Below are 8,680 nucleotides of genomic sequence, written 5' to 3'. Positions count from 1 at the left end.
GCCATAATAAAAACTGACTGTGAACCTACAGTATATCCAGCTAAGACTTTCTAGTAGTATTTTGAATGACTTTACATCTATTCCCTTTTATGGTTATTTAAAAAAATTATTTCACATTCCCATGATTCAGAAGTCTCTTGAATCATTCTCTAAACAAATATTTGGACACCAGATGTCTGGTTTCCAAGTAATTTTGAAGTTATCTTCTTCTTCAAACTCAACTGTTCTGGTCCTTGCTCTTCAGCCAAGTAGGGCAGTTCACTAACAGAACATCCCTGGACTTCCTCTCCATGGTGGCGTATTTCCTGTTCCTCACAAATGTCCTCTCTGCTTCAACATACATGTATATGCTGCCTAATTTTTAAGACTAGCACAGGTTTCATCTCTGCCATGAAATTCTCCCTTGGCCCTCCTTTGAGAAATGGGCTGTCTCTTCTCCAGCCACCATAGTAGATAAAATCTACTGAAGTTCTCACAAGTACACCATCCAAGGAGACTGAGAAATTTATCAGAAAACACACACACACACACACACACACACACACACACACACAAATGCCCGAAAAAGGTACATCATGCTTGTCTCCTGAAGACTCAGGCTACTGTGGGAGATGTTGTCCTTTCAATGGGTTCCTTTATCTCAGTGGAGAATAAGAATACTAAAAGACCCAGGTTAAGTGACAAGGCTGAACCAAGGTAGGCGTAGTTACCACAGACTGCAGTAAGTCTGAAGTAGTCAACAACATCTAGCACCTGCAAAGGACTGTCTGAGGCAATGGCTAGTTGATTAGAAAATCTTCACGACTAGGAGGAGCTTAACCAATGTCTATTCATAAACATCCCACCCTGGAATAAATTGAGCCAACTCTAGCATTCAGGAATGAAGGCTCTATTTGTCACCATGATAGAAGACATCTTCATCTGTTCAGATTTACAAATAATAGAAATTTCTTTGTCACAGTTATGGAGACTTGGCAATCCAAGATCAAGGTCTAACAGCAGATTCTGTGTGTTGTGAAGGTTTGCTCTCTGATTTGTAGATGATGCCCCTTGCTACATCTTCCTGGTGGAAGAAGCAAGGCAGTTCCCTGAAGCTAGTTGTTTTATAAAAGCACTAATCTCGTGCATAAGATCATGATATAATCATTATTAAAAAGGCCTCACCTCTTGATATTATCACTTGGGATGTCAGGTTGTAGCATCAGAATTTTGGAAGGACACACGTGTTCAGACAGTTACAGAAAATATGGTCCCTCATTCGATTTCAAACCCTGGATCTGTGTGAAATCCTTGGAGGAAAGATAAGCCAGGTCCACTTGAGAGACTCCACGGCATCTTTCTATGTCTGGCTTGTTGCACTTATGACTTAGGGTAATGGCTATCGGGTTCATTTCTGTTGTCACAAAAGTAGGCTTCTCTTCTTTCTAAGACTGGACATTTTTCATTGCATGTTCGTGCACACACAGACATACACACCACAATGAGTTTTTGTATTTCAATCATCCACTGATAGACACCTAGGTGGTTTTCCTATCTTGGCTATTGTGAACAATGCTGCTAAGAAGATAGAAGCACAGATGTCTTGTTGAGAGAGTGATTTTTATTTCTTTTGGACCTGTCTGTGCAGTGGGACGGCTGGATTATACGTTAGCTCTATTTTGAAGATTTTTTAGTCCTCCATACTGGTTTTCATAATGGCAGCGCAAATTTACATTCCCACCCAGGGAAGGGCCCCCTTTCCTTCACATTCTTCTTGCCAACATTTCTCATCTTTTGACTTTGAATAATAGGTGATAATGAGGTGATATCTCATTGAAGTTTTGATTTGCATCCCCTGATAATTAGTGATTTGAGCAAATTTTAATATACTTGTTGAGCATTTGTATTAATTCTTTGGGGAAAATGTCTATTCAGGATTTTTTTCTCCAATTTTTAATCAGGTTATTTGTTTTCTCCTATTGAGTTTTATAAGTGTCTTCTAAACTTTGAATATTGACCCCTTATCAGAGAGTGTTTGCAAATATTTTCTCCAGTTTCATAGATTGTCTTTTCATTCTGTTGATTGTTTGCTTTGCTGTCAGAATTTCTTATTTTGTAGTTTGATGTAGTCCCACTCATGTATTGTCGGTAGGAATGCAAATTATTAATGGGGTTTTTTATGTGTAAAATCATATCATTTACAACAGAGATAAGTTACTTCTTCCTTTCCAGTTTTTATGCTTTATATTTCTTTCCTTGCCTAATTGCTTTTAGACTGTCAGTACCATGTTGACTAGAAGTGGCAAGAGTAGGCATTTTTGTATTTCTCTTAAATTTTAGAGGAAAATTTGCAACTTTTCACTACTGCTACCTGTGAGCTTGTAATATAGGGCTCTTATTGTTTTGAGATAAATTTCTTCTATATCTAATTTGTCAAGAGTTTTGATGAAGGAAAGGTATTACATTTCATTAAACAGATTTTCTGCAATCTATTGAGAGAATCATATCATGTCATTTTTGACCTTCATTCTGCTAAAGCGATATATCACATTTATTGATTTCTATATGTTTAACCATCCTTACATGTCAGGGTTAAAAGTCATTTGATCACGTTATACAATCCTTTTAATGTACTATTGAATTCAGTTTTCTAATATTTTTTGAAGATTTTTTTCACCTACATTCATCAGGGATATTTGCCTGTGACTTTCTTTTTTTATAATATCTATCTATGTCTAGCTTTGGTATCAGAATATCACTGAATTACCACTTTTTGAAGTATTTAGAATTATTCCTTTCTATTTACTTATTTCCTTCCTTCCTTTATTTTCTGGAAGGATTTCAGAAGGTTTTGTATTAATTAGCATTATCTTCTTAAATTGTTGTTAGGAAGCATCAGTGAAACCAACAGGTCCTTGACTTTTCCTTGAAGGGAGATTTTAAATTACTGATTCAACCTCTACCCGTAGCCTATTCTGATTTCCCATTTCTTCATGATTCAGTTATGCTATATTCTGAGTCTAGGAATTTATATCTTCTAGATAACCCTTTGCTGTTATGTAATTGTTCACAGTAATCTCTCTAATCCTTTATATTAGATGGTATCAATTTTAATGACTTTTCCTTCATTTCTTCTTTTATTGGCTCTTTAGGTCATACATAACAAAAGGATTCATTTTAACATAAGCATGGAATATAATTTGTTCTAATTCAGTCCCCAGTACCTCTTTTATTTCTGAGTTTATTTATTTGAGTTTTCTCTTAGCAGAGCTAAACTTGTCAATTTTGTTCATCTTTTCATAAAAAAGTTAAATTCTGTTTATTTTCTATTGTCTTTGTCATCTCCATTTTGTTTCTTCTTGCTTGAATTTCTGTTATTTCCTTCCTTCTACCAGGTTTGAGTTTATTTTCTTCTTTTTGTAGCTTTTTGAGATGCATCAACAGCTTAAGTTTATTACTGCAAACTTCTCCTTTGAACTGCTTTTACTGCCTCCTATAAACTTTGGTGTCTGTGCATTCATTTTAATTTTTCTTCATTGTACATCACAAATTCCCCTTGGACTTCTTTGGCCCATTTGGTTGTTCAGGAATGGGTTGCTAAATTTCTGCCTATCTTTGAATTTTCCAATTTTCCTCCTGTCGTTTTCATGATGCTGTAGTTAGAAAATGTGTTTAATATACTTCTTTGTTTTTTTTTTTTACAGTTTTTGATTGAAATGCCATTTTGTCTGATAAAAGTTGCATTCGTCAGCTTTTCATCACTGTAACAAATAAATGGGGTAATAAAATTATGAAGAGAAAATGTGTAGAGGTTCTAGTCCATGATCATTGTCCTTGTCGTTTTGGGCCAGTGGCAAGGCAGCACATCATGTCAGGACATACGTGGTCAAGCAAAGCCACTAACTCATGCCTGGGTATAGCAAGAGATATAGGAAGAGGCTTATGCTCTGCTTTCTCCTTTGAAGGCATGTCCCTAATGACCTGAGCCACACCTCCTCAGCCCTATCTCTTCAAGGTTCCATCACCTCTTAATAATGGAACGCTGTGGACCAATCTTTAACACAGGGGCCTCTGGAAAAGATTTGACATTTGAACTATAGTATAAGTACAGAAACTTCTGCTCTCTTCTGGTTTCCATTTGCATGGAATGTCCAACCCTTTGGTTTCAGTCTGTGCATATTTTTAGAGCTGAAATAATGGGCATCTTAGAGTTAACTGGTTTCCAGCTACTTTGTAGCTCCTTTGTTCCTTTCCCCCTCTATGCTTCTTCCTTTGTGATCTGATGATCTTCTGTAGTGGTGGGCTTTGGTTCCACTCATATTGTCTTTTGTGTATTACTAAAGGGAAATTGCTCTGTGGTTACTGTGGGTCTTACACAAAAGCTCTCATGGTAATAACTGTCCATTTAAAGCTGATAACAACTTTATTTTGACCACATAGAAAATTTAACATTTTTTTTACTCAAGATTTTGTGTTAAAACTTGCATTTTTATATTGCATATCCATTAACAACTTATCATCACTATTTTTTTTTTAATTTTTGGTACCAGGGATTGAACCCAGGGGAATTAACCACTGAGCCACATACCCAGGCTTTTAATTTTTTTATTTTGACACAGGGTCTTGCTAAGCAGCTGAGGGCCTCACTAAGTTGTTGAAGCTGACCTTTATTTACGATCCTCTTGCCTCAGCCTCCAGAGTCACTGGAATTTCAGGTGTTTGCCACAGCACCCAGCATGGCATTATTTTTGATAGTATTATCTTTGATCTTTCTACCAGCTATGAATGTGACATTCACACCACCGTTATTACAGCATTAGAATATTCTAACTTTGACAAACTTATTTAATTCTTATTTTATTTATTTATTCATTTTGATGCTGGGAATTGAACCACTGAGCCTCATCCCCAATGCTTTTTTTAAAAAATATTTTATTTAGAGACAGAACCTGGCTGAGTTGCTTAGTGCCACCATCAGTTGCTCAGACTGGCTTTGAACTCACAATCCTCCTGCCTCAGCCTCCCAAGCCCAAGGTTTTTTATTTTCATATATTTTAATGTTATTTTTTAGTGTCCTCTTTTTTAGCTATAAAAACTCCCTTGAGTATTTCTCGGATATCAGGTCTACTGTTAATATACACTTTTAATTTTTGTTGGTCTAAGCAAGTTTTCATCTTTCTTTCTTTTCTGAAGGACAGCTTTGTCAGGCAAAGTATTTGTGGTTGGCAATTACTTTTTTTTTTCCAAAATTTGGCATATCACCTCACTTTCTGTTGACCTAAAAAGTGTTTGTTGAACAACTCACTGATAATCTTATCAGTGATTCCTTATGTGAACAACCTCTTTTCTCCTGGTGTTTGTAAGTTTTTTTTTCTTTGATTTTTTGACAATTTATATGTCTTGCATCAATTTTCTTTGACTTGAACCTGATTTGAGAAGTTTTAATTTGTGTACATGAATATACATCTTTCCTTAGATCTCTGAAATTTTCAGCTTCTTTCTTCTCTCTCTTTTATCCTTTCGCTACTCTTAATGTGAATACCATTTCTCTTGATGGATTCTCGCAAATTATGTGACATTGCTTTGTTACTTTTTGTGCATTGTGATTTCTCCTCTGAATATTTTCAGATGAACTTTGAGTTCACATGTTATTTCTTAGGCTTGATCAAGTCTACTATTGATGCTTTCCATGGAAATTTTTGCTTCATTCATTGCATTCCTCACCTCTAGAAGTTGTTTGCTTTTTTTTTAAAAGGATTTCTCTTCTGACTTTTTTCTTATTATGTTTTCCTGATTTTATTGAGTTGTCTATCTTCTCATAGCTAGCTAAGCTTCCTCAAGACAATCATCTTGAATGTTTTGTAGAACAATGTGTTGATCTCCCTTTCTTTACGGTTGGTTACAAAAATACTCTTGATAGGTTGTGTTCTTCAAAACTTTGCTTTATTATTTTTGCATTTGAAGGAAAAGGCACCTCTTCCACTTTCTACTATTTACAAGAGAGAAGCACCTTCACCAAATAGCCTGACTAGGGAGATCTGAAGCTCTCTCAAACTTTTTGTGATTATTTACCAGCTCTATATCTCTTGCTTTCTATGAGAAGACCATTCTGGAGACTGTACACTTATTCCATATTTCTCAAATCCTAAAGAATTTATCAGCTCCTACCATTTGTTTTTAACAGGATGATGCTGAGATGTTCAGATTTTTGTGTCTCTTCCCCTCCTGCATTGTAAAGTTGGCTGGTCTTCAAGAAACATTTTCATTCACTTCCTACAGAGAGACAATCTGGGAGTGAGGAGTGAGGCTCGTGAAGCCAACTGTGGAGTGTCCACAGGCCAACTGTGGAGTGTTCAGGCAAGACGTCTCTCACATGGTTCAGGGGCAGACTTATTAATGAGGGTGCACAGAGCTGTGAGTAGGTTCCATGTCTTCTTGACTCCAAGTCTTACCCAGTCCCTCATCTCTGACAATGACCTCAATATCTGGATGGATCCACCCTCTAAGCTCTCTCCCTAGGCTCTTGTTTTCTCTTGGAGAAGAGACTGGGAACCAAGGAGTCTCTCTTGGCACTGACCTGTTCTTCCTTGGGAAAGTTGTGAAGCAAGTAAAGTGAAACTGTTCTTCTAACCCTCTTGGATGCATTGCTCACATATTTAGTTACAACAGTGTGCTAGAACTTCTTAGCTGAACTGTGGGGCAGCACAGATTACTCATGTCCATCAGTGATGGTTAGAATCGGTGCTTCTGCTGGGGGATGCTGGTAGGAAAGTTCAGTTCTACTATATTATTCTGCTTGTGTCACTATCCGCTAACATTGATTTCGGACCAGACCTGATAGTAAATGGTCTTATGTAATAATAGGTAGAGACTTAAGTTTCAATTAGTATTCAAAATATATTGCCCTATTTGGAGAAAATCAACCCAATCTCAGAGTTCTCATTTTTTAAAATAGATTCTTATGTATTCTATTAAACATAGAAAATCAGAGACATTCTTTTTTTTTTTTACCAGAAAAGAACAGGTATACGTCTTTCCTGCATTCACTCCAACCCAACCCAATTCTCCACCTCTATCATAATTAAATCCGCTTTAAAATCATAATCTCCTCATCCTGCCACAGAATATTGCACTGATCCATTTATTGATAGGATCATGATAATAGGATCTGGTGAAGATGAAGTACAAGTATCCTAGCTGTTCTGATAAGGGACATAGGGTCACAAGAGTATAGGGTGGAAGATTCCTGAAAATCTACTCAAGTATTGGAGGATATCATAATCTGGGACATACAGATAAGTTACTGTATCATATACTATTTACTTCTAAAAAGAGGACTATGCTTAGTGGCCTCTAAATTTTGAAGGCAATTTAGTTTGCACTGGTTGGGTTTGTTGCACCCATTTATGGAGTAACCTTAAAGGAGTCAGCTCATAGGGGGACCAGGACAAGAGACTACTTTAGACTTCAGCTGGTATAGGCTTCAGATCAACTGGTTAGATCCCTTGGCTCTATAACCCAACAGATCCATTGTGCTGTTGGAGCCCTAATGATGTTTTGGAACAAAATCTTGCTTTTCATGGAAAATAATCATTTCCCTCTAAAACAATATTCCTTAGCTTTGCTACTGGGTCCTGGTTGAGAATGACTACCTGGTCATCTACACCAGTGGCCCAGATTTTTCTTCATGAATTAGTGTTTTATCATCCATCAAGTCCTAGTGGTGGACATCTGTACTGCTCCACAAGAACATTCATAATCAAAGAGAAGTGACATAAATAAGATTGCACCCAAAGAGTTTCCACAAGCAGAAGTCAATTGCCTGGAATGGTGGCTTCACAGTTGGAAACTATACTCCTTAGTCTCACCCATACATAGACTTTCCCCCTGACAAGTTGCTTGAGAATGAAAATGAAATGTCTCTTTTAACATAGATTTTACATTATAGAATTGGATTTTTCCAATATTCAAGCCATAATTAAGGTGGCTCCACAGGACAATAAGAAGAAATGTCCCCCAGTTGGCAGAAGGTAGCGACCCACCTTTCCTGTAGAAGAGGTATAGAATTACACTATTTGATGCATCTTGCCTCATGTTTTGACTTAGTGATCAGAGAAAATTTTAAGATTTCTAGAAGTATAGTAAATGAATTCAGCAAAGTAGCAGGATATAAAATCAACACCCATAAATCAAAGGCATTTCTTTATATCAGTGACAAATCCTCTGAGAAGGAAATGAGAAAAACTACCCCATTTACAATAACCTCAAAAAAAAAATACTTGGGAATCAACTTAACGTAAGAGGTGAAAGAGCTATATTATAAAAACTACAGAACCCTAAAGAAAGAAATCAAAGAAGAGCTTAGAAGATGGAAAGATCTATCTTGCTCTTTGATGGACAGAATTAATATTATTAAAATGACCATACAACCAAAAGTACTATACAGATTTAATGCAATTCCAATCAAAATCCCAATGGCATTCCTAATAGAAATAGAAAAAGCAATCACTAAATTAATTTGAGAAAATAAGAGACCCAGAATACCTAAAGCAATCCTTAGCAGGAAGAGTGAAGCAGGTGGCATCACTATACCAGACGTTAAACTATACTATAGAGCAATAGTAATAAAAACAGCATGGTATTGGCACCAAAACAGACTGGTAGGCCAACGGTACAGAATAGAGGACACAGAGACTAAACC

This window comes from Ictidomys tridecemlineatus, chromosome Y (assembly GCF_052094955.1).
Source record: "Ictidomys tridecemlineatus isolate mIctTri1 chromosome Y, mIctTri1.hap1, whole genome shotgun sequence".
NCBI classification, from domain to species: domain Eukaryota; kingdom Metazoa; phylum Chordata; class Mammalia; order Rodentia; family Sciuridae; genus Ictidomys; species Ictidomys tridecemlineatus.
This window is presented reverse-complemented; position numbering follows the sequence as displayed.